This window comes from Pongo abelii, chromosome 6 (assembly GCF_028885655.2).
Source record: "Pongo abelii isolate AG06213 chromosome 6, NHGRI_mPonAbe1-v2.0_pri, whole genome shotgun sequence".
Lineage (NCBI taxonomy): Eukaryota > Metazoa > Chordata > Mammalia > Primates > Hominidae > Pongo > Pongo abelii.
In genome coordinates, this window is record NC_071991.2 from 44,058,855 (window position 1) to 44,076,257 (window position 17,403).

The 17,403-nt window shown below is 41.3% G+C and overlaps 1 long non-coding RNA gene across 1 annotated transcript; it reads left to right on the plus strand.

The window, feature by feature from the left end:
* The first annotated feature begins 122 nt into the window (after positions 1-122).
* Positions 123-15,368, plus strand: LOC103891117 (uncharacterized). Its single transcript, XR_655372.2, has 3 exons — positions 123-688; positions 11,845-11,914; positions 12,754-15,368. It is a non-coding gene; the product is annotated as an uncharacterized LOC103891117 (long non-coding RNA).
* Positions 15,369-17,403: the final 2,035 nt, after the last annotated feature.

The following is a 17,403-nucleotide window of genomic DNA, read 5'->3' on the forward strand; positions in this document are numbered from 1 at the left end:
GGGAACAAAATTGGCCAGTACCTTGATCTTGGACTTTCTAGCCTCCAAAACGGTGAGAAAATAAACTGTTGTTGTCACCTAGTCCAGGATATTTCATTATGACAGCCTGAGCAGATGAACCCACTCACCTAGGAAGTGGTAGGATTGAGATTTGAATTTGGAAGCCTTACCTGAGGATTTTTCACTTAACCAACGACACTACACTTTTAACAGTCTCTTTTCCCCACAAAGACTTCCAAAAAGAAAGCTAGGTATCCTCTCTTAGGGCATATTTTTGTCTCCAAAATTTCCCTTATACCAATGGATAAGAGAAAAAGTGACTTGATTTCAGGTTCCAGGTGCTTGGATTTATTCTTCTTCTTAAAATGTCTCTGAGTAGTGGGACAGAAATTTCCCCACCCTTCCCCTCATGAAGCTGTGTAGACAGGCCACAAAGGAAAAGAGCAACTGACTTTCTCATTTCTACATGATTTGACCATGTCACCAACACCTGTGTCAAAATGAAGTTTCACCAGACGCAGTCAGGCCTCCGCAGGGGCTGCTGAGCCACAGTGTCTCCAGGAAGACCCGCTGATGAGTCACACTCCAATCCACTCATCAGACCACCGTGCTGCTGGCCTTCTGTGGTCTGGTAAGAGCCAGAGCACTTGGAGAAAAATGCAAATGCGTCTTTAGTACCTACATAAAGGTAAAACATTTTGCAACAGCATTTCTGGTCTTTAGATTAACACGTACACTATGTCAGCTTCACAGGTAGTTTGGGCCCACGTTTGAGTCTTGGGAAAGAGTAGAGTAACAGGAACCCTACTTCTTTCATGTGCGTAGGAAAGTGTCCCAAGGATGTTTGCTTGTGGATGTCTTGAAGCTTGGAAAGTGGGAAATGCTAAAGGGGAAACTAAGTCAAGGAAGTTCTCCTTACAGATATGGGGCTCAGCATTTTGTGGAGACACAAGCATAGGGCATAATGGAAAAGGCATGGGGGGCCAGGAACTGTGAATGTGGGGGTATATCAACCTTGCACCAACTCCCAATCAGGAAGGTACATTATGAGGCTGAGCAAGGCAGATAAAGCAAATTACAGCAACTAGAGCTGTCAGCCAAAGTGATCTTTGTAAATCCAAACCCAATCATGTCATTATCCTGCTTAAAGCCTTTCAAATGACTTCCATTGCATGAAGAACGCAGTTGGAAAGCCTTAGTGAGTCCTGCATAACCTATGTCATACACATTTCAAAGACCTTACTCGTACCTCCCTTCTCGAGCTTCATCCCCTCCACTCCAGTGCCCCTTAGGTTCCTGGAACATGTCAGTCTTTTTCTGCCTCGTGGCCTTGACACATGCTGCTTTTGTTTTTCAGATGGACCGCTCATGCTCTTGGCTTTGGCTTATCCTTATCCTTTTGGTCTCGCCACAATTGCCCCATTTGAAATTCATCCCTTGCTTTTCTATTATTTTCTTTCTCAGCAATCTGGTCATAACTTCCTCAGCCCTCATACATTATGAAATTACTATGCCCGCTCACACCTTTTTGACTGTCCCACATTTCGACTTTGAGGCCCATGAGCATGGGGACCACATCTGTCTTGGTGTGCCCTCAATATCCCCAGCATCTTACACATGCCTGGCACTTGGTAGGTGTTCAGTCAGTGTTTGAATAAATAAGTGAAAGTCCCGTTGGCAAGAGTTAAGCTGTCCTTGCCAGGACATTGTGGTCGCCTGACACAGCAGTCAAAGAAGCCTGGAGAGCAACCCCTGCCTGACTTGCCATCAGAGCTGACTTCCCTTTGACACTTTGACCGGAGGCAAAGAGAAATGACAGAGGTGTTGCCATTCTCCAGCCCACAGCATGTGTCTGTGTGCTGGGCAGAGGGGTGCAAGTGAGGGCTGAAGACCAGCCTGTATTCCAAGGGCTGGCCAGGTGCCAGCCACCTCAATCCACAGGGGGATGCTTTTCTGGTTAGACTGCCAAGAGCTGAGAGCTTTTGGAAATTCACACAAAGACACAGCACGGGCTATCCAAGACCCCGTCGATAACTCAAGGGGGTTACAGACCAGAGAGCCAATGGCGAACAGGAAAAAATGGAATCGCAGCCCCAAGATGGCCGAGGTTTAAGGGTCAAGTGGCAGGTTCATCAGGCTACAGAGCCAGGCTTTGGATCACAGAAATACATCAGCCAGACCCAAGACTAGAATCTCCTGGCAGGAGCAATAGCAGGAAGTGGTGGCATTCAGATAAGATCTGCCCAGGTAGGGATTTACTAGTCACTTTAATGCAGTTTGGCTCTAATTAATTTAGAGGAAAAAGCAAACACCAGGGGAACCAGAGAAACAAGACCAAGGAAAATAACCTTATCCAATTTCTATATCCTCTGACTGCCTCTGAAAGGTGTTTATCAACAATAACTTCCTTGTGAGAGGGAGTGGTTTCCATTTCTGGTCAGAGCAGCCACTTTGTAAGCTTGTTCATACCCCCTCCTCTAGAAGCCCCATGCAACTTGTCACCAAAGAATACCTTGAGAAATACTGAAGCCCTAATTCCTTCATATTATTTTTCCTATGGCATACAAGTAGGCCTGGGTAAAATGAGATAGCACATACAAGTTGCTTTGCAAATTCGCAAAGACTCATGACAGACTTTAAATAATCTACCCCCAAGGGAAACCTAAGAGAATGAATAAATGGAAAATGACATTGCCATTCATTTTAATAGTAGGAGCTCCGTCCTGTCCCTTCAACCTTGTCACCAGCATGCTCTGGAAGTCAGATCAACAGCTCCCTTTTACAGATGGTCTATTGCATTTGCTATTATTATTGACACTGCAACCTGTTCCCTTTTCTCTCCCTCCCAGCAGCCGCCAGAGGATCAGCCAAATGGCCCTGAATGAGGAAACCCATTCACGGCCATTTGATTGCGGTTGTGTGTGTGTTCAGGTCTCCATCTCACACTCACTCCATCCTGACAAGTGCAGAAGGTGAAAACATTGCTAGTCAGCCTATTTTCTGAAAGGGATCAGCTTGTTGCTGAAAGATTTATCATCAGGGAACTGCAGGGTAGGGGAAGGCCTTTACTTGAACCAGAATCGGTCATTCAGAGTTCATTCTGTAACTTGATCATTTATTTATATTTTATGCACCTTCTACCAAGGAAAGAGGGTGCATGTGGGACCATTACCTCATTGAAAGTAGTGTGGTCAAGTAACTATCTCATTGAACAGTCTGTTAGAGACGTAGTGTGCAGCTCATTTGACTGTTGCTCTAAACCTTTGGGCTCTGTGTGACCTCTGGTGAGAAAAGGGGATTTCAGGTTTTGCCTTCTCTAGTCACACGCACTGCAAATGGGATCATGAGACACAGCTCCTGATTCCAGAAGACATATTCCATCCTCCACTCTCAACCACTCATTGGAAGAGAACATGCTGAGTGAGAGGTGACAAAAAGCCTGGAAAAATTGAAGGAGGGGTTGTAGGAAAAATAATTCTTCTTGTAAATATTGGTGGCTCATGTGCATGAGATCACATTCAGAGATGTGAAACCTATCAATGGCTAGGAAAGGTAGTCATAGCTTGGCACTGTTATAAGATACAAATCATAGCAACATCTTCTATTTATCTAAGGCTTCAGTCATGTCAGAATGTACTTATTTCAATTTCTCACTTAATCCATGGATATTTTTATTCTTACTGCACAGATGAGGCAATGGATATTTAATGAATAGTTTGCCCAAAGTCATAGCTAAGAACTGGGATACCTCCCATGTATTTGGATGCTCAGACAAGAGCTCTGTTCTCCAAGGTCTCTAAAACCACATTTAGAAGCAATTGAGGGCAGCAGGAGGTGATATTGGAAAAATCTGCCTGCAACCCACTCACTTCCTCCAAGAGTAAATAGACCCACCTCAAGGCTCCCTTGTTCACAATGACTCCTCTTCTGTGAAAATTGCTATTAGTAAATCAAATGCCCCTACAACCAATGTTTGAACCATCCAACCCTGGTCCTCAGCTTGCAGGACCCTAGCCATAACTGATCCACAAAGGGTGGGAGGGATATCTGATCCTGGTTTGACCATTTAGATTGGAACTAGATGACACAGACTTGGTCATGGAGCTTAGTTAAGGCAGGGCTATGAAAGAATTGGTCATAACACTTTTTGCTGAACTCTCAGAAGCTACTCTTTCTTCCAAGTCTTGTCTGGCATTCTCAAAAATGTCCTCTTCTTACTTAAGAAAGTGTAGAAGACACTTGCGTATGTGTGTTCATTCAACACACATTCTAAACCCAGTTCTTCCTTGCCTTCCTCTCTCCCTTGCGTCTAAGGATGGCAATGCACTGTAACTCTGGCCAAGAAAATATAGGTAGAACCCTGTGGGCTGGAAGATGGGTTTCAAAATAAAAAGGCAAAGGCATACTCTTCCCATTTCTCACTGACTAGAAAGCAGATGTTATGCCTGGAAAAGAAGCCACCATCGGGAAAACATTTTTTAAAGGCCACAGAAATGAAGGATCATTGAATCAAAGGATCAGAGGGACAGCCTACCTCTAGTTTTTGTATCATATATAGAAAAGAAAATACAACTATTGGTTTAAGCTCCTGTGAGTTGGGTATTCTGATATTTGCAAACAGAGAAGTAGCTTCTTATACTTAGAATGAATAGAATCTTGCATACCTCTTGAATATCATGAAGCGGACTTAAATGATTTGAACATTTCAGCTGTGATATGGGACCCAAGGAAGTCATCCACATATAGAGATCTGAAGGAACATTCTGTACATGTGAGGAGGATGATCCTTGAGATTTCCACTTCCAAATCCTCCCTCCTTTATAGTGTAGAACAGGATGAAGAAATCTTGGTTAGGCTTCTTTAGGTTTCTTGAAGGGAAATGTATACAAAACCATGGGTAATGAAGGTTTTTGGAAAGACAGAAGATATGTGGAATATTTATAAAATTGATCAGACACTAGAGTCACCTCAGATTCTATTTGTTACTGATTCATTCTTTCATTAACATTTGTTCATTCACTTAGCCTATAACAAGAGTTTATTGACCACCTATTGTGCCAGGTGCATGAATATTCTGGTAATTAAGATTTATTTTACTCTCAGAGAGCTTTAATATAGATCTTGAAGCGGATTTTTGCAAGTACTTCCTATAAAGTTGGATGAATATCTGGATAGTTGGGATATGTCTACATTTTACCAAGAAATGAAAAAAATGTTCATTATAGATAAGGATGAAAACTTGGTACACATAATGTACTTTCCTTAATTCACTTAGCATTTGTGCTTTCCCAAGAAGAGATTTCAGAGAATTCATTTGGTACCAATCAGTGAGGGTGAAATGCTACTCTTGGGCACATGTAACATGTCGTCTCAAAGGTGATTGGACTTTCACCTGCCCCGTCCTACGTGGCTGTTTCTGGAGTGTTCATATGTCTGTATTGGTCATCTCAGGCTGCCATAACAAAATATAATAGACTGTGTGGCTTAAACAACAGAAATGTATTTTATCACAGTTCTTGATGCTGGAAGTCCTAGATCAAGATTTGGCAGGGATGGTTTCTGCCGAGGGCTCTTTTCTTGACGTGTGGATGGTCATCTTCTTTTTGTGTCTTCATATGATGGAGACAGCAAGCTCTGGCATCTTTTTCTCTTTCTATAAGGGCATCAGCCCTATCAGATTACACCCCCACACTTTTGACCTTATTTAACCTTTATCGCCTCCTCATAGGTCCAATTTCCAAGTATAGTCACATTGGAGGGTTATAACACCAACATTCGAATTTGGGGGAACATAAACATTCAGTCTATAATAATGGCTGATTCTTCCTGCTTTGGTAGTAGGGCAGATGTCACTCAAAGGGCACTCTATGTGAACAACACCACAAGATCAGAAAGAAAAATAGAGTCACTTTTCTTTGAAGGTGGCTCTTTAGGCACTATGGACTTTTCCTTCCATCATCCCTGGTATGCGGACAAAAATAAACCATCTTGAGAATGCAGTAGCTAGAATTCTTTCTCTGAAAATACTGGACTCATTGACTTCAAGCAAATACCATAGGTAATCCATTAGCAGCTAACTATGAACAATCACTATTAGCCAATACATAATTGATTTCAATTTATCTGCCTCAAATGCCAGGAAAAGCATGGGTAAGATCATGAACAGCCACTACTGGGTGATGAAAGAGAGAGGAGCTCTAGAAGGAAAACAAAATACTGTCTTGGGTTATATGCTTTGGTGTCACATATATAAATAAAATACAAGGGCTATTAGAAATGATTTTGTGATTGAACTAAAGGTCAGATATTTGTAGTTTCATTTAACTGAAGAATAAATAAAAAAGAAATGAATATGCCAAAATTATAGGAAAGTTCTGTGATGAAAACAGAGTTTCTCACGCCCAAACCCACTGGCTCTAGCCACTGCCAGGACTCATGCACCAGAGTCCTATCCCATGAGAGGCTCTGGTCCAAGGGCAAACCTTTCCTACTTAATTAGCTCTCTGATAGTTCAGACGTGCTTTTCACAGTATTAGCTACTGCTTAGGGTCCCTTCCCCTAGATTTTCCTATATATTAAAGACAATACACCTGGAAAAGAGAGACACTAAAACTTTCAACATCAAAATTCAGATTGGCATAAGCCAAAAGCCCCCAGGGAAGGGTAGTAAAAAAGTAAGAATTGCATATTTCCACATCTGTTTTCAATGAGACTTATGTCAAATAATTTTGTTATTTGACAAAAGCAATTCAAAGAATTGCTTTGTTTTTTCAGAATGCCTTGAAAATGTCATTAAAATTCACCTATCAGCACACACACAGAACATACCACCTGTCCAGAGTGTTAGATCAAATGAGAAAACAGGGGCTTAGGCCTCATGAGTAGAAAGAGACTTGATCTGCTGCAGAGGAGGAGAGGCAATGTTATTTCTAAGCATTCCTGTTTCGACCAACCTGGGGGCAAGCAATCTATTTTCAGCTTGACACCAATCAGGAAATGGCTCTGCTAAAATACCCTCCCTGTTAATACAAATGAGACATATCTCCGGAAAAGCAGAGAATGCCAGCATGGATCTGAGTGCTCAGATGAGAGAGGCCATTCCTGGGATAGTAAGTGAAAAGCTATAGTTATACGTGAGAAAGCAAACCTGCAGGAGCAAGTTTCTAGATGGTAATTTGGTAATTACATTACAATTAGAAAGTCTTACAGAAAGTCTACAGCAATGCAAACCCTTTGGTGCAGTAATTTCACTCCTTTGAAATTATCCCAAGGATATGTAGGCAAGGATGCTTATTGTTGGGAGGTAGCCCTAGATAAATCTCTTGTGTTACAACACACCTTGCTGGATATGGCAAGAATGCAGCATCCTTTACCACTCTTTACCAAGGCCATTTCCCAGGCTGGTGCTTATAGCAAGCAACCTTGGAGGATGAGGTAATGTCTCCTACTGAGACAAAGAGCAGGCTTGCTTACCATTTACAAAGCAGAAGTAAATTCCCTAAGCTCAGTATTCCTCAGTTGCAATGCAAACCCACTGTGAGCAAAGTGTCCCTCTGGGCCCATTGAATCAGCTCTGTGGGGTTTGGAAGCAAGGGGAACCAGTGTACATGCTGATATTCATGCTACCTACAGTACTGTAGTAATAAAGCCCTTTGTCTCTGACCCAGCATCTTATGTCTTCTACCAACATCCATGAAACGGTAGCAGATTCGCTTTTTAGCTGGCAAGGAGGGTAAAATCGAATCCCAGACCTGACAGCTATGATGATTGTTTCGTAAAAACAAGGACATTAACTGTCTTCTAAGGAGAAATTGGTTAAGTTAATTGTGGTACATAGATACACAAGGTAGAGTGCAGACATTTAGAATGGCTTCGGGATGTATGTTTATTGACATGGAAATAAAATAACAACATTTTTTGAGTGAAAAATCAGGTAAAAAAGAAACATATATAGATGAACCACTTTTATATAAACACGTAAACATTTCACAGGTGTAGATATATAAAATTTCTGCATGGTTCCATACCAGAAAAGAAAAATGTTAACCAGAGCTTTCTCTGGATGGTGGACTCATAAATGAGTTTTATTTATTTTCTCATCTATGAGGTCTCTTATTTCTCAGTGTAAACATGAATTATTTATGTAAAAAAATTATATTAATTGACAAAGACCTGCTAAAAAAAAGAGCATATGACAAAATCCTTGTACTTGAAACAAACTGTGAAGAGCTGCTCTGCAAATACAGAGGGAGCTGCAAACAGAAGTGAGGTTCCTGATGGGACACAGCTCTGCCTGTGGTACTGATGACAACCCACAGAACCTGAAAGAGAAGAAATAATGAAAATACCCATCTTAGACATGATCCTCTTAGAACAACTGAAGATCAGTCTCAGAACCTAACATTTAGAATCTGAGGTGCCAATTATGCCTGGTGTTTTAATGAATAAACACTCTCACTCAGTGTCTGTGAGTTATCCAGTGCCACAGGTCACCCAGGAAGCCTGAGACTCTGCCCTCAATCACTGACTCACTTCTGCATAAACCCCTTTTAAATCTCTTGTGCTTATCCCTTCCAGTGCATTTCACTGCTCTGGCTTGAATCTAGGTTCTCATCATCATTTGCCTGGACATTAGAATATTCTTTGAACTGGTCTCTCTATCTCCACTTCACATCCTGATATAGTTTGGAATTCCCCTCCAAATCTCATGTGGAAATGTAATGTCGTGTTGGAGGTGGTGCCTGGTGGGAGGTGACGGGCTCATGGGGGCAGATGAATGGCTTAGCACCATCCTTTTCATGCTGAGTGGGTTCACATGAGACCTGGTTCTGTAAAAGTGTGTGGCACCTCCCGCATTGCTCTCTCTTCCTCCCACTCTTGCCATGTGACATGTCTGCTTCCACTTCACCTTCTGCCATGAGTGAAAGCTCCCTGAGGCATCCCTGGAAGCCAAGCAGATACTGGTGCTATGCTTGTACAGCCTCCAGAGCCATGAGCCAATTAAACCTCTTTTTTAAAAAAATAAATTAGCCAGTCTCAGGTATTCCTTTATAGCAATACAAGAATGATCCAACACACACTCCTTTAACCCTGCCACCTGATTTTTTAAAAACATAAGTCAGAGTGTCACTTCTTTGCTTAAAATCCTTCAGTTTCTCCCAAATACCTACAAGGTGTCCCAGCACATAAGGTCCACCTGCTGGCCTCACTAAACTTTCTCCTTGTCCCCCTTGTCCTTCTCCCAAGACTCATTTCTTTTGATTTCTTGCATCTCCTCTACGGAATGTCTCCACTCCCACCCAGCCAGGCAAATGCTCATGTCAAGATTCAGATCCTCCAAGAAGAGTTTCATAACAGTCTCCCCAAGTTGAATTCTTTCTTTGGAGTCTCAATTATATCATATTCAAGTTCATCAAAACACTTACCACCCTTTGCTTTTGTATTTCTCAGAACTTTCCTATTTGATCGTGAACACATGAGGTCAGGAGCCACATCTTCTTTATATTTACATTATCAACATCTAGTCCTATACTTGGCACCCAGAAGAAAATCTATACCTGAATGAAAAAAATACCTAGTTAAAACCATAGAGTCTGGCCAGGTGCAGTGGCTCACGCCTGTAGTCCCAGCATTTTGGGAGGCCAAGACAGATGGCCTTGAGATCAGAAGTTCAAGACCAGCCTGGCTAACATGGCAAAACCTTGTCTCTACTAAAAATACAAAAATTAGCTGGGCATGGTGGCGAGTGCCTGTAATCCCACCTATTCAGGAGGCTGAGGCAGGAGAATCACTTGAACCCAGGAGGCAGAGATTGCAGTGAGTTGACATCGTGTCATTGCACTCCAGCCTGGGCCACAGAGTAAGACTCCATCTCAAAAAAAAAAAGAAAAACAAAACCATAGAGCCTGAGTACAAACACACTCAACAAACCTTCTTGATTCTGAAAAGTTCCCAATTAAAAAGCCTCCTCGCGATGGACTTTCATTGTATTGCCATCAATATTTTGCTGCCCAGAAAGAAATAAATTAGATGATTGTTACCTGCAAAGAATGTTGCTTTAGACATTTTTGTTTCTGTGGGACACAGGGCAGTCTCCCCCTCCTGCTACACTGGAAATGTTAGCATCACTGGGACAAAAGCCAACAGGAAAAACTAACACCATAACAGGATAATATGCTTTATCGGATTATCCTGTGGAACTAAGCATACTAAGAGATACTTTAAACCTTTTCTGTAATTTATTCAAAAAACATTCAAGGACAGAAATAAATGTCAACTCGGATGAACCAAAGCAGATGTAGAAAACAAACAAAAGCCATGACCAGACATAAAAACTGACCCAATAGGATGAGGGCCTGAAACTGGAAATCAAGTTTCTAAGTTCTATTTAAAATACAACAGTTGAAAGCTGGGTGCAGCGGCTCATGCCTATAATTCCAGCACTTTGGGAAGCTGGGGTGGAAGAATGGCTTGAGGCCAGGAGTTCAAGATCAGCCTGGACAACATAGTGGGACCCCCGTCAGTACAAAAATTAAAAAAAAAATAGCCAGGCATGGTATAGTCCTAGCTACTTACGAGGCAAAGGCAAGAGGATCCCTTGAGTCTGGGAGGTTGAGGCTGCAGTGAGCTGTGACTGTGCCACTGCACTCCAGGCTGGGCAATAGAGCAACACTCTGTCTCTAAATAAATACATACATACATACAATGCATCAGTTGGAATAGGCCTCTAAAATACAGACCACATGTAAATTTGAAATAATCTTTATTTCATCAGTGTGATCCCTTATCATAAGCAGAGTATAACACAGTGTTTCCAGAAAGGGTTTGAAAGGTCAAGACAGACCATGTAACATGAAGACTGATAAGTCATTTCTAACATGATGACTTTTGCCAAGAAAGGCTGTGGAACAATCGGAAGCAGTGGAGTTTAAAGAACTATCTCATAAGTTAGGATCAGGACAAACATCTTTGCCATTACAGGTTCTTTCTCTTCCTGACACCCACAGTGCCCTGAGTTGGCCTCATGGGGCCAGCTGGAGCAGGAGCTGGAATAAGAGTAGAACCTCAGGGGCTTCTGGGTGGGACTGTGGTCTCGGAGCTGCTCAGGATCTACTTGGCTACAGGCAGGCCTTCTGGATGCTCACACCACAGGGGCTTGTGAGAAGGGGCCTTCCACCCTCAGGTCTGTGGGGTCTGGGGGCCATGTGGAGCAGCTCAGCCACAGCCCTCCACAGATGGGCCTTGTCACTTACTGGAGGGTTTGCTTCAGAGATCGCTTCTGTGCCCCAGCCTTGGTTACTCCTCTTGTCCTGGTGAACATTAAGCCCCGTATCCTTTCTCTACCTTTACCCAGCCATGCCTTTTGGTCTTGAGATCAGCAGCACTTATTTTCCTGTAGGCCATGGAGAACTTTGTTTTGTTTTTTGATGTCTCTTCTAGAGGCTTCAGGAGCTGAACCTCACCTTGGAGGTGGCTGATCACAGTTTGGGCACTAATAACGTACAGTCATTGCACTGCATTAGTTTCTCAGCTCTCCAGTGCTGGACCCATCCAGTGAATTATATATAGGGAGGCAGCATCCTCAACTGGTCATGGTTTGCTCTGTCCATGCCAGTTAGCGTTAAGCCCTGACAATAAAATGAGGCTGTGCTGGAAGCAGCCCTCCCCACAGTGGACTCAGCAGACACGGTTCCACTGTTCGGTATCACGTTATGGGCAAATGAAGAAGGGGTTTGGTGTGTGACCTGGTCCATGGGTGTTGTAAATTATTTGTTGCAAAAGGGTTTCTTTTATAAACATTTCAAATATATCTAGATTGCCTCATCCTATTTTATTCTTTTCTAGTTTTACAGAAATATGCAAATAAGACTTAAAGCTGTGGACAAGAAGAGGAATTGGTTCCAAATCTCATCAAGTCCATTGTTCATACAATGAGTGTGTTTTTCATTTGGAAAATTTCTTAGGCTCATGAAAGAAGAAAAGAAAAATGGGTGGGTACATAGAAATGTATTAAATAGAATCTGTTATTAAAATTATGATCCACAGGTTAGAAATAAGTATTACGTTTAGCTTTTCTATATCCATTGATTCCAGTCTTAGACCCTCTATTAGGGAAGAAGTAGTAGGAGTGGGTTCTTGTGGTTATTGTATGTATTTCTGTATAAGAATTCACTGCGTTGGAGATCGAGACCATCCTGGCTAACATGGTGAAACCCCGTCTCTACTAAAAATACAAAAAAAATTAGCTGGGTGTGGTGGCGGGCACCACCTGGGCTGGCTAGTCCCAGCTACTCGGGAGGCTGAGGCAGGAGAATGGCGTGAACCCGGGAGGCGGAGCTTGCAGTGAGCCAAGATCGCACCACTGCACTCCAGCCTGGGCGACAGAGCAAGACTCCATCTCAAAAAAAAAAAAAAGAAGAAGAATTCACTGCACTTTATTTCCAGAAGTTCCCATAATTTGGGAGAGGACATTCGATGCTATGTAGCCAGAATTTATACAAGTACTTTTTCAACTTCAGTTTGATTGAGGGTGAGGGTGTGTGAGATTGGGAAGCATGAAGGAGGTTATTTTATTTTAATTGCTTGGGTGTGGGAGGATCTGGTTATCAGTTTCCTATGAAACGCACTCTATTCTGAGGGATTTCGTACTTGTCTTATTAAACGGAGATTCTGTGATTTTCTCATTACTTACACATGAACTTAGTGACTTGTAATAACACTTCATGGTTCCAATCTCAACTTGCTCTTTTCCAGCTACGACAAGGACAACATCCCTGCCTCTGGGAGCCTGGCAGCACCTTTTCCATACTGGTGAGATTGCACTCTGGCCTGTGCAGAAGAGGAGGCTACTGGATAGCACTAGACTCTGTGGTGATGGGAGAGAGAGCACAGGGTGAGTCCTTTCTCACCCATTTGGGTAACAAAACAAAAAACCTGAGAAACACCTAAGTTGTGCTTTACAGACTTGAACTCAGAGAAGGATGAGCTTGGAAATGCCCAGGGTTCCATGATGGTAAGCATCAAATTTTTCAAAAGATGTAAGAAAAGAAAAATGAAGTCTGATGCATCCACAAGCACAGCTTTCTGGATAGTGAACAAAGAGCTAAGATACACATCTCTGGGTTCATTGAAACAACCTCTAGAACAGTTTCATATATTTCCTTTTCTCTGTATCTTTCAGCTCTTTCAACCAAACCATGAGTCATTTTCCAATGTGGCAGTCTATTCCTCTATGTTTAAGTCACTTTAGGCAATTTGTAAACCCATGTATGAAGCTTCTATCAGTCTAGCTTGAATAGAAGCATTAACGGAGTGCTTAACCTTTAGACAACTCTTTTGTGAAGGCTGGACAACAGACGGCTTGATATTACCTTTTCAGTGGGGACATGGGAGACCAGTGGTGTGATGAGGTAGTTGAAGGCAGATGTGTTGTCCTGAACTAGATATCTCAACCACAGCACAGGGATCTGCCAAAACCAATTTAACAGGTGGGCAGCTGTTACCCTCCTCCCACTGCCTCACAGAGTTAGGCTCTGAGCGTGAAGGCAGACAACTTTTGTCATAGGAATTTATTCCCCGCATATCAATAAGAGACTCTCCTTAAGAGAGTCTTTAACTTCTTAAGGGCAAAAGACGACAGTCCATTACCAGGAGGAAAACATTGCTATTATATGATCACTCATGCATGTCCAGAGGATGATACGCAACAGCTTTGTTTTCTATTTTTCCATAAATGCAGAATCCTTCCCAGGAGCCCTCTCCTCTGGTCTCCTTTCACAATCTCTGTGTCCTGCTTACCTTCTCCCAGAACCCTGGCTCTCAATCTGTTGTTCCATTTAGTTTTACCACCTGTGAAAGTTCTGTGAAATCCTCAGGGTCCTATTTGTTTTGAAACTAGCTTTAGGTTCTTCAAAACTCAAACATGTTCAACCTTTGTCTTACTAATAGTGCCCACTTTTTATTGCATGATTGTGATGGCCTATGCAGTCCTATGCAAATAGAGATACTTATTTTTTAAAAAAGGGTTTCTGTGTAAAAGAGTGGTGGGGCAGAAAAGAAGAGAGTGACAATGCGGGGGAAACACCCCGAAACCTGCCTTGTGGTATCTGAAACTAGGCCATTACAATGACTGAATTCTTACCATTTTTTTAAGATTTTCAACCAACAGTCTTCCTTCATTCACGATATCAGCAAATTAACAAAGTGCAGCTAATGTAAATGACTCTCATTTTCCATTGTCCATTTTAAAACAAAGAGGTCATTCTCTGATAGTAGATGCATAGAATGTGTGTTCTACATCAGTTTTTGTTTTGTTTTCCAAATAGTCTGTTTTGTCTTTCAGAGGTAGAATTGCCAAATCTCTGAAACTTAAATCAACCCAAAGACAAAAGTATGTTTTATTTTGTTTCACTTGTTTTAGTATGAATATATAGTACTTTAAAAGAAACATCATATACAACTCGATTAATATGAATTCATAATGTTGACATTAGAAATAGGCCAACAATCATTCTAAAGTGAAACCATCTTTATTTTGAAAATTACCAAATATTTTCTACGTTTTAAGTTATTATTAATATATAACTCTGCCTATTTTTTTCAGAGTAATTGATGAAGGTAAGACTAAAACAAATGAATTAATGAATAAAGGAAAAAAGAAAGAAAGAAGAGGCAGGTGATACAAGGGTGCAAATACACAGGCCCATATAGGCTTACATTGTTGCAAACGTAGTTAAATTTGGCTCTTAGTCCCCTGGCAGTCAAAGCAAAAGAGGGGAGATATGGTCAGTTGCATAGTTCTTATTATTAGATGAGAAAAACACGCTAGTTCCTCAGGGGAAGCGAATGTATTTTTCTTGTATTCATTTCTCAAGGAAATCAGGCTGGTGGGGCCTCACATGGGAAATGCTGAGTGATGTCATACACACTGAACTTAACTGGAGTCCTACAAACAAGGCTAGAGTCTCTCCTTAGAAACCAAGTGCAACCTTAAAATGCAATCCAGTTTAAGCAATTTGTAAACCCAAATATGAAGCTTTTATCAGTCTAGCTTGGGTAGAAGCATTAACAGAGTGCTTAACCTTTAGACAACTCTTTTGTGAGGCTGGACAACAGACAGCTTAATATTGCCTTTTCAGTGGGGACCATGAAGGCCAGTGTTGTGATGAGGTAGTTGAAGGCTGATATGTTGTCCTGAACCAGATATCTCAACCACAGCACAGGGATCTGCCAAAACCAATTTAACAGGTGAGCAGCTGTTACTCTCCTACCAACACCCCACAGAGTTAGGCTCTGAGTGTGAATGCAGACAACACTTGTAATAGAAATTTACTCCCAGCATATCAATAAAGAATTAAGTATTCACCTTCTGCAAACAGAATATTTACTTGGGGCCCATTTAGCTGAGATCATTCCCATGAAGTCACATGACTAAGATTGGAACACATGGCAAAGCATCATCTCACTCAGCGGTGCACACCATTGGCTACTTTTCACTATGTGAGCTTTGCAAAGTGATGTTACTGATAGCCACCCAGAGAGATCCAAGTGCCTATGACATTTGAGGCACTTGCCTGGACTGTGCTTTCCTGAACCCCTCTCCAGAATCTGGGTCTCAGAGACTTGCCTCTTGCTGATCAATACAGTCAATCTAACATCCCCACAAAGATGGAGTGTATTTCTGATTTTATGATGCAAATAAGATGTTCAAAATTAAGTTTAAATTTTAGCAAGTTCCTTTCTGTTTCCCTTTATATACTCTCTCTTTGATCTAAGCGGAGCTTTCTCTCTACCCAGGAAGACCTTTCCAATCAAAAGCTACATAGGCAAGATTCAAGTTTATTCAAGCATAGCAAGACAAATCTGTCTTAATTTATGAATGATTCATTGATACAAAATGAATAGAGAAATCCTTCTTGAGCAAGGATTAGTAGGACATTTCGATATCTTCATGACATCAAGAAATACTTTGTAGAATGTGAAAGTCTTTCTGATACTCCTAAATACCAAAGTTCAATTTAACATTCACTGGGCTGGGGGACATCAGTTCAAGGGTTAATGTGAAGGAAAAACAATTGCTTTCCACAAGTCCAGGATATCCCTTCTGATGATGGTCTTAATTAAGATGAGTGAGTAAGTCAGCCTCACATAAACGCAGTCTAAACTTGCATCTGACATCTTTTCAAAGGATCAAAATACTGAACAGCATGAAGCATGGCAGTTTGACCTCTCTTACTTTTAACTTCTATCTTGATGATTTGCAACTACTTCTAGATCTAGAGGCACATCTTCTGCCAGAAACAATGAAGAGAATGAGTACACATTGATGACTGTATATAAGCAGAATGAATCACACTAGGATATTGATATATGTAAGCAATATTCCCCCATATTTATGCCATAGAATGCCATTTGCCATTATTAAATTTTGTATGCAAATACATTTGGAAAGGAGTATTCCATTTAATTTAACACAGCTTTCTTAAGAGAAACACAAAAACATTCTTCCCAGTACAAATTGGCTCCAGGTAAGGCATAAAAGCATATCCTGTTGTTCAGGTTACAGAGGCAATTATTTCATTCCTAAAAGCAGAGAATAAATAGATGTCTAAAAAGTATCAATTGGAGTTTAATACCCAAGTAGACAATGCATTTGCTGCACTGGGAAGACTAAAAATTGGGAATAGTAAAAATCAATGAAGAAATCTATCTCCATCTCCTTAGGAAGCTGAATTGGGATAAGACATGTTTTGTTCAGTGGGCCAAAGAGCTTGATGATAGTCTCCACTTGGGGAGCCCACAATACCTTTACATTCACCAAAAGTATCTGTCACTTCTGGGTACAAAAAAAACCCAACATTCTTGAAAAGAATAAGCATAATACATACATGTGGGAATAATTCAAATAATAATTAGGTAAATTTTGAAATGATATAACTCGGAAGAGACAACATGTAAAAGTACAGGGCTGGGGCAACATAATAATGTTTCTTTGTTTATATGCAATTCCCAGGAAAAGGTGTAGTTGATGCTTAAAATACAATCCCTTTGGTTTGGTCAGTTTCTTCTTGGACATTATTATAAGGGGAGGAAGCTGGAAATAAACTCATCTCCAGATGATCTTCCTGGAAACCTGCCTAAAAGAGTGGTACATAGGTTTGAAAATAAACAAGCTGGGCAGATTAGGGTAGAAAAGTTTCCAGGATCTGATCCATAACACTTCTATCTAACAAGAACATTGAACTCAGCTGTGTTCCTTATCAAAAGTCAACCTGGAGCCATTGTGTGATCAGCCCAGGAAGAGCCAACTCACCCACCCTTTTCCCATTGAATTGCATACTATTTTCATGACACAAATGGATTTTTTAACCTAGAACTTCTCACTAGTAATGCAAGTATGCTGTC